General features: G+C 42.4%; 1 long non-coding RNA gene across 1 annotated transcript in view; it reads left to right on the forward strand.

Annotated features, from left to right (window-relative positions):
- Positions 1-15,595, forward strand: part of LOC128081820 (uncharacterized) — a 98,037-nt gene that overhangs the window by 79,767 nt on the left and 2,675 nt on the right. The window lies entirely within an intron of this gene.

A 15,595-nucleotide genomic window follows, 5' to 3' on the forward strand; every position in this document is an offset into this window, starting at 1 on the left:
CTAGTGTTTGCCAACATCCTACATCCCACTTTTTTTTTCCTTGTAGCTTGGAATAGGAAACAAATGTATTTAGTATTTATTGGCAAGTGTGACGTTCTTGTGGCAGTTGTGCTGAGCTCTAGCAGAGAAGGAGAGGTGAAGAGAACTGAGAAGTCCCATTTGAAAGCAGTGCAATTTTTAAAAATTATCACTGGTGTTCCTTTACTATTAGAACTGGCACTTTTTCTTTTTTTTTCTTTTTTTTTCTTTTTTTTTCTTTTTTTTTTTTTTTTTTTTTGGCAAACAGTAAAGGAAATAAAAATGCAGAATATCTGTTAAAGAGATCTTACACGCCATGGGAGAAGCACCTGAGGCCTGGAAATCCAGCCTTATGTTGGCTTCATCCTACAGTTGTTCCCTGTTGCAGCAGTGCAGAAGAGGGAACACCACATACTGCTCTCACCATATCAGTGTGCTTTGTAACTATTCTGCTTGTTGTATAGCATGGTTGAAGGTTCTTGAAATTCTTTATTAGAAAATAGTGTGTTTGTGTCCCTAGTGTGGTTTTTACCCCCTCTAGGCAGAAGTCAGGGCACTTAGCAAGCTGACCTGAAGGCTGTGAAGAGGTTGGGAGGCAGTGAGATGACTCTTATCAATTAGAATGTAGGAAAGTGATAGTAACCCAGTGAGTGAGAAAAGTAGCTTTTAATTATTTTATCCCAAGTAGGTGTAAAAGCTGAAGGCCCTAATCAGGTCTGGGAGTGATATGGCTATTCAGAACTAAAGTTAGTACACAAAGGCAGAAATCTTTTTTCATCCAGCACTTACAGCATGGAGCCTAGACCTGTCTAATCCCTGTTCCACGTAAGCACCACAAACACTTGTCAAAAGTCTGTCTATCTGCATAGAGCTGGAGGTAACTGACACTTTGTAAGCATCCCTGAATTATCTGTCTTAGCAACATACACCTCTGCTGAGCTGTGCAAATACAGCTAAAGGTGGGGTTCTGGTGAAACCAGTATTTACACACTATCTCAGTGTTGGAAGTAATTAATCTTCAACTGTATGAGGCTCTTTGTGATGTAAAGCAAGTGCTGACACTTTTGTGTAAACATGAAGATTAGCATATTTACAAACTGGTAGATGTTACTTTGATCAGTTGCTGCTTGCACTGGAAAGGCATGCTGGCATGCGGGCTCGCTCTTCATGTGACAAAGACGTCTAATCCTTTTACACTATTCTCAGATCCATATTTAGAATTCTGACTGGTGTTTTCTATATCCACTTGAGCTCACTGTTTGGTTTGTTTAGCAGTGTTCATCCACTCTTTATACTCACTAGTGACTCATTCCAGTTTGTTTTCTTTGCAAAGCAAGCAGTAAAATTCCGAAGTAGTAAATGACCTGGGTGAAAAACCCTTAAACTCCTTTCAATTTAATTACTAAAGCAAATTGGAACCACTTGCAGTCAGGCTTTTTGATGGCACGTATAAAGATCTTCACTGTTTTCCTTCTTGCTTTTAAGTAAGTTAGTGTGAAAATTAGCCAACCCCACTTCAGCCTCCTTGCAACACGATTGCATCAAGACTTTTGTTTCTCTGTACATTTAAACACATCTGGAAGACTTTGAAAGGGGCATCTAGATGCTTGGTTTTGCTCATCGTGATTTAATGGTAAGCTGTAAACAATACATAATTCATTTCAGGGCAAATTATAGCTTTACATACTCCAAACTGGATAGCGACAGGGGATCTTGTGGTAACAGGATAATGACCCGAGCAGGTTCGAACAGGCTGGGTCTTATCTTTTAAGAGGGATGAAATAATGTTATGACATTGTCAGCATATTGTCTAACATGCTGGGTGCTAGCAGCTCATTACTTGTGTGCAACCCCTGCGCCTGAGTAAACGATTGCAGGATTGTCCCGGCCAGGTGCACATGTGTTGGCTGGCCCGAGCACGCAGCAGCCGCAGAGCAGGGGCTGTGCTGCTGAGGTGGGCCGCACGCACTCAGGGGGGAAAGCTGAGGGTGGGTGGGGAACCTCTGTTGTTCCCAGACCTGTGCCTTCATCTGAGCGCTGCTGACATGCTGGCTCACTCTGCCTGTGGTCGGTAGAGATGGGGGACGCGGGCCTGCTTGGGTTTGGAAGTGTTCCTGCTTTCCTCTGGCAAGCTGGAGCTCTGCCTTCTCCCCGAGCACACCCGTTGGCTTGTCAAAGCCGAGGAAGCTCCTTCTCTCCAGCCCACTGTCTTCCAGAAGGTGTGAGGTTGAGCCTGGAAACTTCAAGCACTACCTGCCTTGACCTGGCTGCTATCCACACACTAAAACCTCTCCTGTGATCTTAGGACTCAGGTTCCATTTGGCAGCAGCTGCCAGTGTTGCATGCGTGACTCAGAGACGTGGCTGCCACCCAGCTGTTTGCCCGAATGGCACAGCTGGAGACTGCTCCAGCATTTGCCACTGGTTTTGGTTGTTAGGTTGGGCTGTCCTGTAGGGGTGCTTCCACCTGCAGCACAGAGATGTAATCACCGCTGGAGGAGCTGCAGGAGCGCTGATGGTGGCAGCTAATTATGTGAGATTAATTGCAAACCTCAGCAGCTGTTGTGGGTCTTATCCAGGACACAAAATGAAAAGAAAAATGTCTCAACCATCTCTAGTGTCTCTCAGATGAATCAGAGCAATATCCATCTAGTGAAGAGCCTTCTAGCCGAGCAGGACGTCTGTGCTAAGGCTGCTCTGGTTCTCCTTGGTGAGATTATAGATATTTTACTATGTTAAGAAACACTAAGGATAACACAGAGGAAAGGCACATAATGATGCCTTCTGTCCTGTCTTTATTTTTCCAGGGCCAGTGTCCCTGATGCACCACGAGGTGAGGTTAGCTTTTTTCCCTTGCAGTGTTGTGATCAGCAGCCTGCAGTTTCACAAATGTAGTGGGAGTTGGGTTGCGTGAAGCTTTCCCCTTTATAATTAACATGTGAACAGTAAGGACACGATCTGTTTCGATTTCTTGTTAAGCAAACTAAGCAGGTGAAATGCTTGGAAAAGAAACTGATATACTTGCATTACTCACAGTGCATCACGTCTATGTTGAATCTCTTACTGATTAAAACTCTTGTTAAACTGAGGATCAAAAGAAAGTCTCTTTTAGCTCTTTTCATGACTGGATTAGCATAAATAGAACAACTTGTCTATATGGGAACAGTACGGACGCTTGATTTTTAAGATATTCTCCTATCGAGGAAGTGAAGCTGTAACTAACTAGAGTAAGGAAGAAAAAAGACATTTCATTTGCTGGTGATAATGCAAAATGAAAAAATATTGGGTGGAATTCTGACCTCATCAAAATCAACACAATTTTTTCCATGTTTTTCAGTGGAGCCGGGTTTTTGCCTGTTGCATTCCCTGTTGATCTTTAAAGGGGAAAAGAATCACTTCCGTGGCTTACACTGTTACTTATTTAAAATGAAGTAACTGGTTGCATATTTATTAACCAAAACATTGTACTAACTGAAAACTTCCAAAGCGTGTACTAATCTGTCTGTTTTACTAGAACCTTGTAATATGTTTGGGTTGCTCTTAATTTAATAAGTAGAGCAGAAGACATGCAGCTAATACGCTAAAAAAAAAAAGAGATTTTGGTAGTTTTATTCCCAGTGCTATTGGTTGTGTCTGCACTTTTCCTAAGTTGCAACTGTTCAGCACTTCTGTGTCTCAAATGCACAAAGGGGAGCACTTTGCAGGATGCCTATACTGGAACACCAGCCTGGAGCCTTCGGGCTTCCAGTCCGACTCACTCCTGCTTCTCCCATGCCTCTCTACAGAGGCTGCAAAAAGGGAACAGTCTTAGGGCTATAGCAAAGCTGGGAAGCTGCAATAGCTCTGAACCATAGGGTTTGGGATGGCAAACTGATTATTCAGCTCTGCAGCACTCAGACCCCAAATGTGAATGTCATAGGAACTTTGATGTTTTTAGTGTTGACCATGGCAGTGCTGTACGAGGCAGGTTTGACCCTTCTATGCTCTCACAGGTCTTTTTTTTTTTTTTTTTTTTTTTCTGACAGTTTTATGGCCATGAATAGATAAAAATCTTCATTTTAGGAAAAGCATGTATTGAGGAATTTTAGGATACTAATTTCATATTGCCCTAGAGCATTTTCTGCAAACGTTAGCGTGCACATACTATTTCTAGTGATTAAAGCAGAGTATTTTGACTTTAAAGTGGCATCTTCTGAATAAATCTGTCTCCAAATGATTTATGCATCCCATTAGGATTTAGTGCTGGTAGTTGTTCTGGGAATCCTGATCTGTTCTTTCAAGAATCGCCTTAGCTTTATCAGTCCATTTACATGTGGTCATATTTCAACCTCCAAGAGCTTTAAAATGTTTAGTACACAGAACACAAATTTAGGCCTGTGTTTGTTTTTATTGGTGGAACCTCTTTCCTTTCTTCAACATTCTCAAATGTTCCCTGGTTTAAGTAGAGTTATCTAAGGTAATCCACTCTTGCCCTTACCAGGGATATTCCACTTTGTTCATAAGCACATAACATAACTCTAGTCCCCAGTGATTTCATTGTGAAATTAAAACCCAGACACTCATCCAGATGTCTTAGAAGATAAGGGCAGGCCTAATCCGTATGTCACAGAGGACTTAAGGAGCAGGAATTCACCTATACATCATCACGTTGTTATTAGCCCGGACCATGGCAAGCCCAACACAAACATTTTCCACAGGGCTTGCATTCAGGCTTGGCAGTGTTAAGAAAATACCCTCCAGCAATGTGTTATTTTAGGCTGAAACAAAAGTAGACATGAATGGCAAGAGGAACAGAGAAGTATTGTTTTTATTTTCTATGTGAACCCGTAACTCGTGTTAAATGAAAATCTAACCAACAAAGATGTAAATACCATCATGTTCAAATGAGCTATCAAGTATCAACACATTTATTTTGTGATGGAGTGCTGATGCTTTTCTGAGGTAGTGTAATGCACTGTGGGAAGGGCAATTTAGATAGGAAAAGCCAAAAGCTTTATCTGATTAAAACTGATATGCTGATTGATTTTGACAGAGGGAAGTCACTTCCATTGCAAAAAAGAAGGCAACAAAAACACAATGCATTTGTCATTAATATGAGTGGCGGCGCTGAAATTAGAAATAAGACGTAGAACTGTGAAGGACAAAGGCAATTCTTACCACTGTTTTTATAGTTCTGCCACCCCCCAGAGCTGCCATCTTGTTTTTATTAAGTAGTTATTTTACAAAAGCCACAGAAAGCCCATAGGACAGGGACTAGACCCCACCTCTCCGGGAGGGGGCCAAGACTGCTCAACAGCCTGGCTCTGCCTGATCTTGCCTCCCTAATCCCGCTTCTCCATCCACCCTGGGAGCGCTCCCAAAAGTGAGTGGGGAGACACTCCGGCGTAATCATGAGGCTGAGTTTGTGGTTAAAGCATTAAACTGGGAGTGAGCTGCTTTGGATTCTGCTCCTGCCTGCGCCACAGATGTTCTGCATGGCCATAGAATGCTGTTTTTGGCCAAACTCATCCCTGTGCCGAGAGCCAGCTAGAGGCTTGGATGCCATCTGATGCCGGGAGACAAACACAGCTTACACACTGGTTGAACATTATACAAGTATATTTAGAAAACTAATGGCATGTAAGCTTTGTGATATCCTTCAGCAAGAGGGCCGAACCTCTTGCTTATAGTCAGTGCCTCAGAGCTCTCTCCTACCAGGCAGGAAAACTGCAAGGTTAATCATGTTAACATTTGTGAAATACTTCTGTGATGCAAGAGACACAGAAATGTATGTCTATTAGGAGGAAAGCCTACCGGTTTCAAATGAGCTGCCCAGAGTTTATGCACTTACTGGATAGGCTGAGTCTCACAGGCACGAGAAAGTGTGATGGAAAAACAGTGAATATGCCTTATTAACAATCTGAGAGTAGTTTTGTTTGTTTGATGTGTGTATCCAATAGAAATTCATGCAAAACTTTTTAAAGATCACAGCTAGAAGAAAGGGGTCATGAAAAATGGCAGAACAGAGAAACACTTTTTAAAATTGAATGTGGGCTTGATTTTTCATTTTGGGAAGCAATCCAGGTTACCCTAACAGAAAGCAGAGACACATTTCAGCTGGGGTTTCTTTGTGCACAATGCAATGGCAAAGCAGTTCAAGACCAGTTCATCTGTGTGAAAATATGACCCTGTATGAGTCTGGAGGTCAATGAAACCACTGTTGATCTGCTCAGGGCATGCTGGTCACTGCTTTAGGGTCACTTTGATTTATGTGCTTAGATTTTCCACTTCCAGAACAATAAAATGTGGGTGACTCTCTTTTCACTGACTCTCATTTGTTGTTGCAGGCTATGCGTTTTTCTCAGAAATATGCACTACGTGAAAAAGCCTGAAAAATTTAATGCAAGGATATAAACTGACATTTTTATGGAGGGTAAACTTAAATTCAGTCATAATTAGAAAAGAAACTGATAATCATGCTTTTTCTTGGTTTCTTGTAAGCAGTACAGAAACTTATAATCTCTCTCAGTAATTAAATATCCCCTTATTAGTGTTTTTATAGATGTACTCTTGCCATGCTCGTGGAAGGGATAGAATTAACAGTATCACTGTTGTACGAATGGGATAGTTGAGGCAGACTCAGCAATGAGCTTCAAGAAATCTGCAGCAAAACAGAAATTTAATAATACTTATTGCTTTAACTCCTAATCAACTTCAAAAGCACTTCAAATGTCAGGAAGCTTTGGATATCCTTCACTGCTGAGACATCTCAGGAGCGTTACCATAGCTGATCACAGCTCCGCAGAGGGCTTGGGCATGACCTTGAATACCTTGTGAGGGTTGGCAGGGACTTTCAGCCTTCACAGTGCAGCTGCAGGCACCAGCTCTGGAATGTCAGTGCTTTCCTGAGTGCTTTCCTGGCCAGAACTGACACCAAATAGCTTCTTCCAGCCGTGCAGCTCACCGTGGTGGGAGAGGTAGGAATCCCTCACAGAGCACCCTGCCTCCAAACAGGAGAGAGGGAGGAGACAAAGCGTCATCTTAATGGACACCAAAAACTGTATTCCCTTGTTCACTTCCTGTCATTAATTTCAGTGGAATTAACACAGGGGACATCCTAATCAATACAGCTGGGTTTTGTTCTGGTTTCCTGCCATGCTGCAAACCTTTAGGCTTCTTGGTCACCTGCCCTTCAATTCATGTGAACAGTCTGTAGCTGAAATAATTGCTGTTCTAATAACTAACTTCTATTAATTGAGACTCCTTAATTTGTCCTGTAGGGCTCTTTAACCCCTTTGAGTGTCTGTATAACCTGTTGACAAAGGTCAGTGCCACCTGCTTTGTATGTGACTGCTGAGAGCCAGTGGGCAGATGTGGGGAAGGGTAGCTGTGAGCTCAAGAGCCTCTGCTTGCCCAGGCTGTTGGAAAGTACCTATTTATTAGTGCTGACAAATGTTGCCTTGTTCTTACTCTACCCTATAATTAAGTACATGGAAGGGTCTGGAGTGTACCTCTACCTTGTCTTCTTTCATCTCTTAAGTTTATGTAATTTTGTGGCTGCAAGGGAGAATATGTGTCATCTGTGGAAGATGAGAAGAATAAGGGTAAATGGTGTGAAAGTGTAACATACTTCTCTGTAATTAGCACCGCCCTTCAGAAGAGCTGTTTGGTTGTGTTTCTATCTGTAGAAGTGTTCTAAGGCAGTTTTAGATTTATACTCACCAATTGCACTGACACTTTAATTATTTAACCAAAAAATCAGTTTAAAAACACCTTATTTAACAAACTCCTTAACTTCACTCATGTTCTGTACCTTTGGCTAGGGAATTTTACAAAAACCCTAAATGCTGGCTTCCTTAGCATGGGGCTGGAGATTTTATTACAATTATTAAATGCTCAACATGCTCCTCAGTACTCATTCCTTAGAATAACTGCTTCACAAGCCTTCTTCTTCAAGACATCCTTAAGGCTTTTTAATACCCTCTTAGCTGTCATTTCAGTTAGCACTCAGCACTGTGTAGAGTTGCTGAACTAAACCATATTAGCAGATCTTTACAATTATTTGTAAATGTTGGGATGCTCAGAAGATTATTGCACTGGTACATTGCCTTTGGTGCCTGAGGGGAGTGCGAATTATATCTTATCTGCAGGAAGAGCTCTGAGGAGCCAGACCGTCTTATGAGATGCTGTGGTGCTCATCCCTCTTCCAATCCCATCACCAGGACTGTCAGGGTACAATTTATAGCAGTGAGCAGAATGGGCATATCCTCCAACATTAGAGTTTCGCATGAATCTAGTGCATGGGAAATGGATTTTTTTTCCTTGGATGAAGGTATCTTCTCATCTGAACCCTTAAACTGATGACATTTCAGAATTTCATTTGGAAAGACAGAGAAACAGAATCATCTGTGTTTTTTAAAGCGCCTTCTGATGGCTGATGCTTCTTGCCTGCCCAGTTTGTTGAATTATTACTGACATAAAGCATTTCAGACTTTTGACTGTGTATCTAACTCCAGTAAGGTTTGCCTGTAATTGTCCATCCTTAATTCAGGAAAACTACGCTTTTCTGAAACTTACCACTCCAGAATTGCCAGAATTGGAGCCTGGCAGTTAGGTTCCTAACGTTTCAAAGGGCTGTTCTGGTTTTCAGAAGCACTGAGCTACCTCCAAGTGCTGTGGAAGTTGTCAAGGTTTTAAAGCCCTGAAAAAGGTCAGGGTGATGTTTTGCAGCCTAAATTTGAGCTCTTTTTTTTTAAAAAAAAAAAAACAACAACAAAACCAAAAGCAAACAAACAAGGAAGAAAAATATCTTAGGCCTCTTCTTTTTTTTTTTTCTTTTTTAAAGTCATGCTTTCATAAACTGACTAATTGAAAACAAAGCTTATTTTTAGCATGGTAAGAACATATTCATGCTTGTGGTTGCATGGTCTGTGTAATTCCCAACTTAGAAGGGTGCTGGTTAATGCACAGTTACTGGCCAGTGAGCCATTTACATTGGCTCCTAATGTAGAAAATAGAATCTGATACATTCCTCATAGCTAATTGGCTGTTTATCTATTGTTTGTTGCTAAGGGAGCTCCTAAGAGACCTTCTGGTGTACCTTACAAGTTGGGCAACAGGGAAGGTTGACTGAGATGTCACCAGATGTTCCAGGCTTTTCCATACCAAGGCATTACAGTGGAAGGCTGCAGGGAGCTGCCATCCAAAAATAACTTGAGAGAGTCTTGATCTTGGCTGCACTGCACATGTGGAGGCTTAAAGTTAAGGGCATTATCTCACTGGAGAGCCTCAAGGACGGAGGCTGCACTCAGGACTGCAATTCTTACTTCATTTGAGGCTGGGCATAAGAGATACCTTCCCCAAAACAGAAGTCAAACTCTGCCTTGCCATGGAAAACACTCCTTGGAAAGGGGTCTGCTGAGTGGCAAATGTGTTTTTATGTCTGAGCTTTGATTTTATTTCTGTATTTGCTTATGTTTGAGTTTGTTTACACATTTTTGTGTGAAGTGTGGTGTTGGATGATGGTTTGTTCTCCTTCGTTAAATTGCTAATAAACTAGTTAAGCTAGCAGAATATCATTTGCGTTGAGGATAGGTCCAGAAGCGTTGAGGTGCGTTTTCCCATGTTAACTTTCCTTTTCATGTTCAAGTCTTCTGCTTTTCCCGATGGACTTTCTCCTGTGCACTTGTACTGATACACTGGAACTTGGAGATCCTGAAAGAAAGGGAATAGCACTGGTATCCCAGCCAACGTTTCCTTGCTTAGTAAAAACAAGGTCTGCTGTTCAAAGAGGTTTGGAGGGGTTTGCAGGCCAGTAACCACTGCTATGATTTTGTAATTCAGAGGCAAATCTTACTCACTGCAGCACTGTGACCCCTGTGGAATCAACGATGCTGCATCAGCGTAGGAAAAAAGTTTGTCCCGATGGCTCCTCATTTTTCCTGTCCAACACAGCTCTCTGCAAAGGCTGGCTTTCTGAAGCAAGCTTCTTTTGCTTCTCTGCTGCCTTCAGGGAAGGAACTGTAATAAACAGCACTGGTTCCTGAAACTCGATCAAAAGAAATACATAGGCTGACATTCAGTAAAAATATATATATCGCTTCTGGTTTTAAATGAAAGGCAGAAAGACCAAGACTGCTAATCCTAATGCTCTGGCTGCTCGGCGGGTTTTATTGCACAAGACTTGTTTATTTGCCGGTTGTAGGGGTGATGATGTTGGTAAGGCAACCAACACAATTCACAACAGGTAAAGTTACAGGCGGGACATGTCTCTTCAGAAATGACCTCCTTCAAGCAGAAAGTAGTTACTCCCCTGTGTTTGCGCAGGAGAAACTTGCTCAGGTTTTGTGGGGCAGGAGAAGTGCACCCAGCTGGCTTTGGGCCGGCGATCCATCTTGCTGGGTTCTTCCTGCAGGGCTGTGCGCTCCTACCAGCTGTGCTGGCATGGGTCTCATGTCCTTTTTGGTTTTGTCTCCCAGATGTGTCCTGTTTGCTAATTCAGGCTCTCAGTGTTTGATGCTTTCTCTGAACTCTCCAGCTCCTGGAGTTGTGTGAGGAGCTTAGCTATTGCTTAAAGTTTTGGGGCTTCAGCAGGGATAGAAAAAAAGGTTGTACACATGAATTTCAAATATAAACTTCACAAACAAATGAAATGAATCCTTACATTTATTGAGCTTTAACATCTCCTGGTTTTCTAGGGCATCATTTCTGACTTGTGACTATTGGAGGTTAGCAGCACTGCTACTGTCTCTTTGTGCATTCAGACTGCATTTATGTTGCTTGGTTTGACATATTCCTGGGAGACTTATTTCCATTCTCTGTGCATTTCACTACAGCCTGGGCAAGGCAAGAGAATCTACTTTTCAATTCCAGATTTTTCTTTTCCCTTCCTTTAGCCTCAACCTTTCTATCTTTTAGGATACAAACTTGGCTATTATTCTGAAAGCGCATTCACTGCTGAGCATAATTACTGGTGATAAGTCCTACAGTTCACTGGATAACTGAGAACAAATTGAAAAGCACATCCCATTGGAAACCTCCTGGTAGAACTGGAGAGGTAGTTTCATAGCAGCAGGTAAAGTATTAGAAGGAAAATAAGTATATGGGATAATTGTGAATCATTTTGTGAATGTATCGTGCACGTATTGCCTGTTCTTGTAAACAAAGGAGGAGACGAAAGCTTTTTGTGAATTTTGAAAATAGGAAAAAAAAAATTGTATCATCAAGACTTTTGTTAACTGTTACGCAGACTGGCAGCTGGAGGCTGATGCTGTGCCTCTCTGGTCCTACTAGATGGTCATCATTTCTTTTACAGGACGCAGTTTTACTGAATTCTGCTTAAACTTTTGGTTTCTGACTAATACAGTGATATGTACTGCTTTCTGGATCTTGACCAAAGACTCTGAAGTCTTGTAAATGATATTTTACAAGTTTTCTAAAAGAGAAAAGTCAAGAACTCTATTCTCTGACCAGGTAAATGTGTGACTACAATTGTAATAGAAGGATCCTTGAAGTGTTTTTCTTCACATGCATAGAAGTCCTTTAAGTATCATGCCCGAGAAGATCTGAGGTAAGTTTTTGTTTGTAGTATGCTGGAATTTTTTTGTTTCATGAGTGTTTGTCTACTAGGGCATGGTTGAAATGACCCTCTTAAAATCCACAGTTCAAACTTGAAATGACACAAAGCTGAATCATGCAGGCAAGGGGATATTACTGTGGGTTTATGTGTTTGAGTCTCTTGGCACAGGCCAGACACCTAGAAAAGAGTTTAATGAGTAGAAATGCTCCCAAATTCTACAGGTGTGCTGCTTTAGACCACAGTCTGAACATGTCTCCCTTCTTTCCTACCCTCCAGTAGACTCACATTGGAACATGTCCAGTGCTGTAACGAATTACAAATCTGTAAAATATTTCTCTCTCTCTGCCCGTGGTGATTGCTCCTTAGCCTGGCAGCGAGGCTGGGCACAAATTGGCACTCAGAGCGGTGACTCACGGGAAAATGTGCTGAGTGGGGAAGTGTGAGAGCGTGGGGATGGAAGGAGGGGAGGGATGGAAGGTTGGAAAGATGGAAGCGGGGACGGATGGAAGGACGGAAGGATGGAAGGAAAGAAAGATGGAAGGAACCTCAGTGCTGCCCTGAAGCCAAGCGGGAGCTCTGTGCCCAGCATGTGGGGAGGAGCAGCCTTGGTGGAGCACAGGAGACGGTCTGGACCTTGTGGGCAGGGAGCGGCGTTCCCAGGCAGCGCGGAGGCTGTGCCAAACAACACATGCACCCTTGGCATTGCCTGTTGCTTCTGTGTCATGCACAGTTCCACCAAAGCCAGTGGCACCTCGTTAATGTTCGACTGCTGTGAATAAGAGGAGGCTGGGATGTATATGTTTCCATAGCTTTATACCACTGGGCCTGATTCTACTTTTGCTCGCACCAGTTTGATACTGATACAGTTCCTCTGGCTTCCATGAATCCAAAATACGGACATGAATCCGTATTTTGCCAGTGTCAGCAAGATCTCAATCAGCTTCATTTATTTAAAAAATGTGTGCCTGCAGCTGTTGGGAAAGGATAGGGATATAAAGAAAGAACAGAAGATGGTAGGTGAGAATAAAAAAGGGATCAAGAAACAGCTGAAGGGTGGACCTTTGTATTTCTGGTCCTGGTTTGCCTACAGTTTGTTGCATTTGTCAGTGAAAAATGGGAGAGATGAAAGAAGTGAATTTCTCTTGAGCTCATGGTCATCTTTGGGCAGGGTGAAGCCATGGGGTTTGTCATCCTCCTGCCCTCATTTCAGCTCTTCTGCGCGTTGGGAAGCAATACTTCTCCTCTTCCAGTACAAAATAGGAAAGTTCTTCAAAGAAACAGAGCAGATTATTTTTTCCAGTTTGCCTTAGGGTTTCCTGGAATTTTTGCTACTGTACATTTATTTAAAGTAACCCTATCTGTTTGAATACACGCTGATCTTTGGTTGCTCTGAGATCAGAATCAGCCCTGCCTGAAGAATGCCTTTTGCTTGCAGTCATTTCTGTATTGTCAGCCCTTCCTCCTCGCCCCCCGCCAAGCTGACCCTACTGGTATCAGGTGACAGAAGGATAAACTGCAACATATGTGGTCCTGGTTGGAAAGAAAGTTATGATCCAAACATAATACATGATACAGAAATTGTGATCTATTGTCAGTCTCCTCAAGGATGACAAAGCAATCTGTTTCCAAATGAAAGTAGATGTAAGATAAATTCTTTGACTGCTATTGTGTTTTTCTTGGCATTAACCAGATGCTATTACTGTTTTGTGGCTTTGTCACCACCAATTATGAACTAAAATAACATCATCTGTTGTAAAGTGTCATGATCCAAAACTCCGATGCCTCTTTACAGTGATGTCATTAATAAACAAAATCAACTCCAGTGATCAGTTAATACGTGTTTAATAAGACTGAGCAAAGTCCTGTCAGATGCTTAGGGAGGATGTTTGGAAAGAAGGGCTCCATCCTGCAGTATGGTACCAGATGAACTGCCCCCTTCATCTGGCCAAGACAATGCGTGCAGGTTTTGGGAAAGATTTTTGGTGTGCACAGGATTTAAATATTCTGTGCAATTGTCATCATTACTTACCTGAAATGAAAACAAATCTTTCATAGTGAAACGCAGGACGTTATGCAATAAACCAAAAATTATTGTTTCATTCTCTAACCAAGCACAGCAAATGGAATTAATTAAGATTATTTTTTGTTGGCTGTCTCAATTTCATAATAAACATATTTTTATTTGAGCAATGTGTTTTTGTCATGAAAATATTTCAAGCAAAAATAAATTAATAAGATGAGGCAGATTTGTTGTAAGCCATTCTGTGATTTTTTTTTCTTTAATATATTCAACATCATTTGATGGTAACTGGTAACTGGTAAAATACTAAAAGCTTTTTAAAAAGATAAAATGATTTACTTTTTTATTGTCTAGACTATATGTAAGCCATTGCTAATTAATACTGCCCTTTCTGATGGCTTTGCAACAGGCATAACTCAAACAAACCAATTATAAATGATTTTTCAATGTAAACTTTTAACAGCATAGCCTCAGGGCTTGCTCAACATAAAAGTACAATTTAGAAAACATAAGATTTAACTAAGGTCAGGATATATCAGGCGATGATGGATGTAAATGTAAAAACATCTGACTGTGGAATGACAACGTTTTCTTCAAGACTAAGCAAAACGTTGGTGGCAGTGATAAGTGGGATGAAAAATAGCCTGGAATGAACCAGCAGAAGGTTTGACTTTGGGGTCTGTTTGCTGGGGTTTTTCAGTGCTTTTTTTTTTCTCGATTGTTTTGGTTTTCTTCAGCATTTTGGAAGTCGGAGTCCCAGAGGTGGAGCAGGCAGGGCAGCGTAAGTTTTGTAACTGTTTTCTTCAGCATGAGAAGGTCAGACTTGTCAACATCATCTGCTGCCTTGGGGTGCGGCACCGGCTCCCCCGGCTTTGAGTTTCCAGCTACCAAAGGGAGCGTTCTGGCCCCCCGATGCGGGGCTCTGGGCCGTATATCCCAACGCTGCAGCTCTGAGCTTGCTCACCATTTCGCACGGGTTAAGTCCTCAGAGATCGCTGATTGACTAGGTGGTGGCTGACTGCTCTGCTCTGTCTTTAAGGCTATTCATCCTCATTGTCTGTCTTTCAACATCTCGCCCGAAGCTGGCACAGGCCGTGGATCATGTGCTGTATCTAATTTGGTGGAAGCAGTCACATGTCCGTGGTGGGATCTGTATCAGATTTGTATGGCCGAGTCATCTGGTATCAATTCCTGCAGAGCGAAGCCTCTGGAGCTGCAGTGCTGGAGTGCTCTCACACCTCCCAGCCGCACCCAGCGATCACGCAGGTGTTGGGAAAGATTCCTTTTGCTCTTTGCTGTAGGCACCTTAAGAACCCGGAGGTTGGTTGTTGGTTGCCGTCCTGGATGGTTGTTCTCCTTTGGCAGCACCTCCTGTCCTCAGCTGAAGATCAGTGGGCTGTTCATCTTGCGCAGGCTGAAATGAAGGGCAGCCAAAGGCCCAGGGTTCCAGCACCTCTTCACTCCTGTGCAGGAGCCAAGCTCGGTCCTTTTGCTGAAGTGAAATCTGGTTTTGCTAATGAAGTAAAGACTAACTCGCTTTATTTTTAATAAATGCACTGCTTTCATCTTTTTGTTAGAATTCCAGCCTTACTGACCAAATACTGGATTTATACTGTGCCTTCATTGCTGGTGAAATCCAGTGGGTACTACTGCTGTTCCACACGTTTTTCCTGTGTCCTTATGAGTGCAGCAGTTCCACTGGGGCGGGCTCCACTCTTTTCTCCCATGATCTGTAATTATGGGGACAGGATTAATAAGCACACATTTCATCCATGGCCTCGGCTCAATGACAGGGCGTTGTTCAGTGAGAGCACAACAGTGTCCTTGCTGCTGGGAGAGCAAAGCAGCACACACATTGGAAATGACTGAAAATAAACGCGGGAGCTCAGGAGCTCTGTAATAGCTTCCTTGCTCCTCCTGTTTGTTTGGGTAGCAGTTGTCATGACTTTTTGCTTGCTGTACCCAGCTCTGCTGCTAGAGAGGCAAAGCTGTGATGCCAGA

The sequence above is a fragment of the Tympanuchus pallidicinctus genome, unplaced genomic scaffold (genome assembly GCF_026119805.1).
Source record: "Tympanuchus pallidicinctus isolate F22 unplaced genomic scaffold, pur_lepc_1.0 scaffold22, whole genome shotgun sequence".
Lineage (NCBI taxonomy): Eukaryota > Metazoa > Chordata > Aves > Galliformes > Phasianidae > Tympanuchus > Tympanuchus pallidicinctus.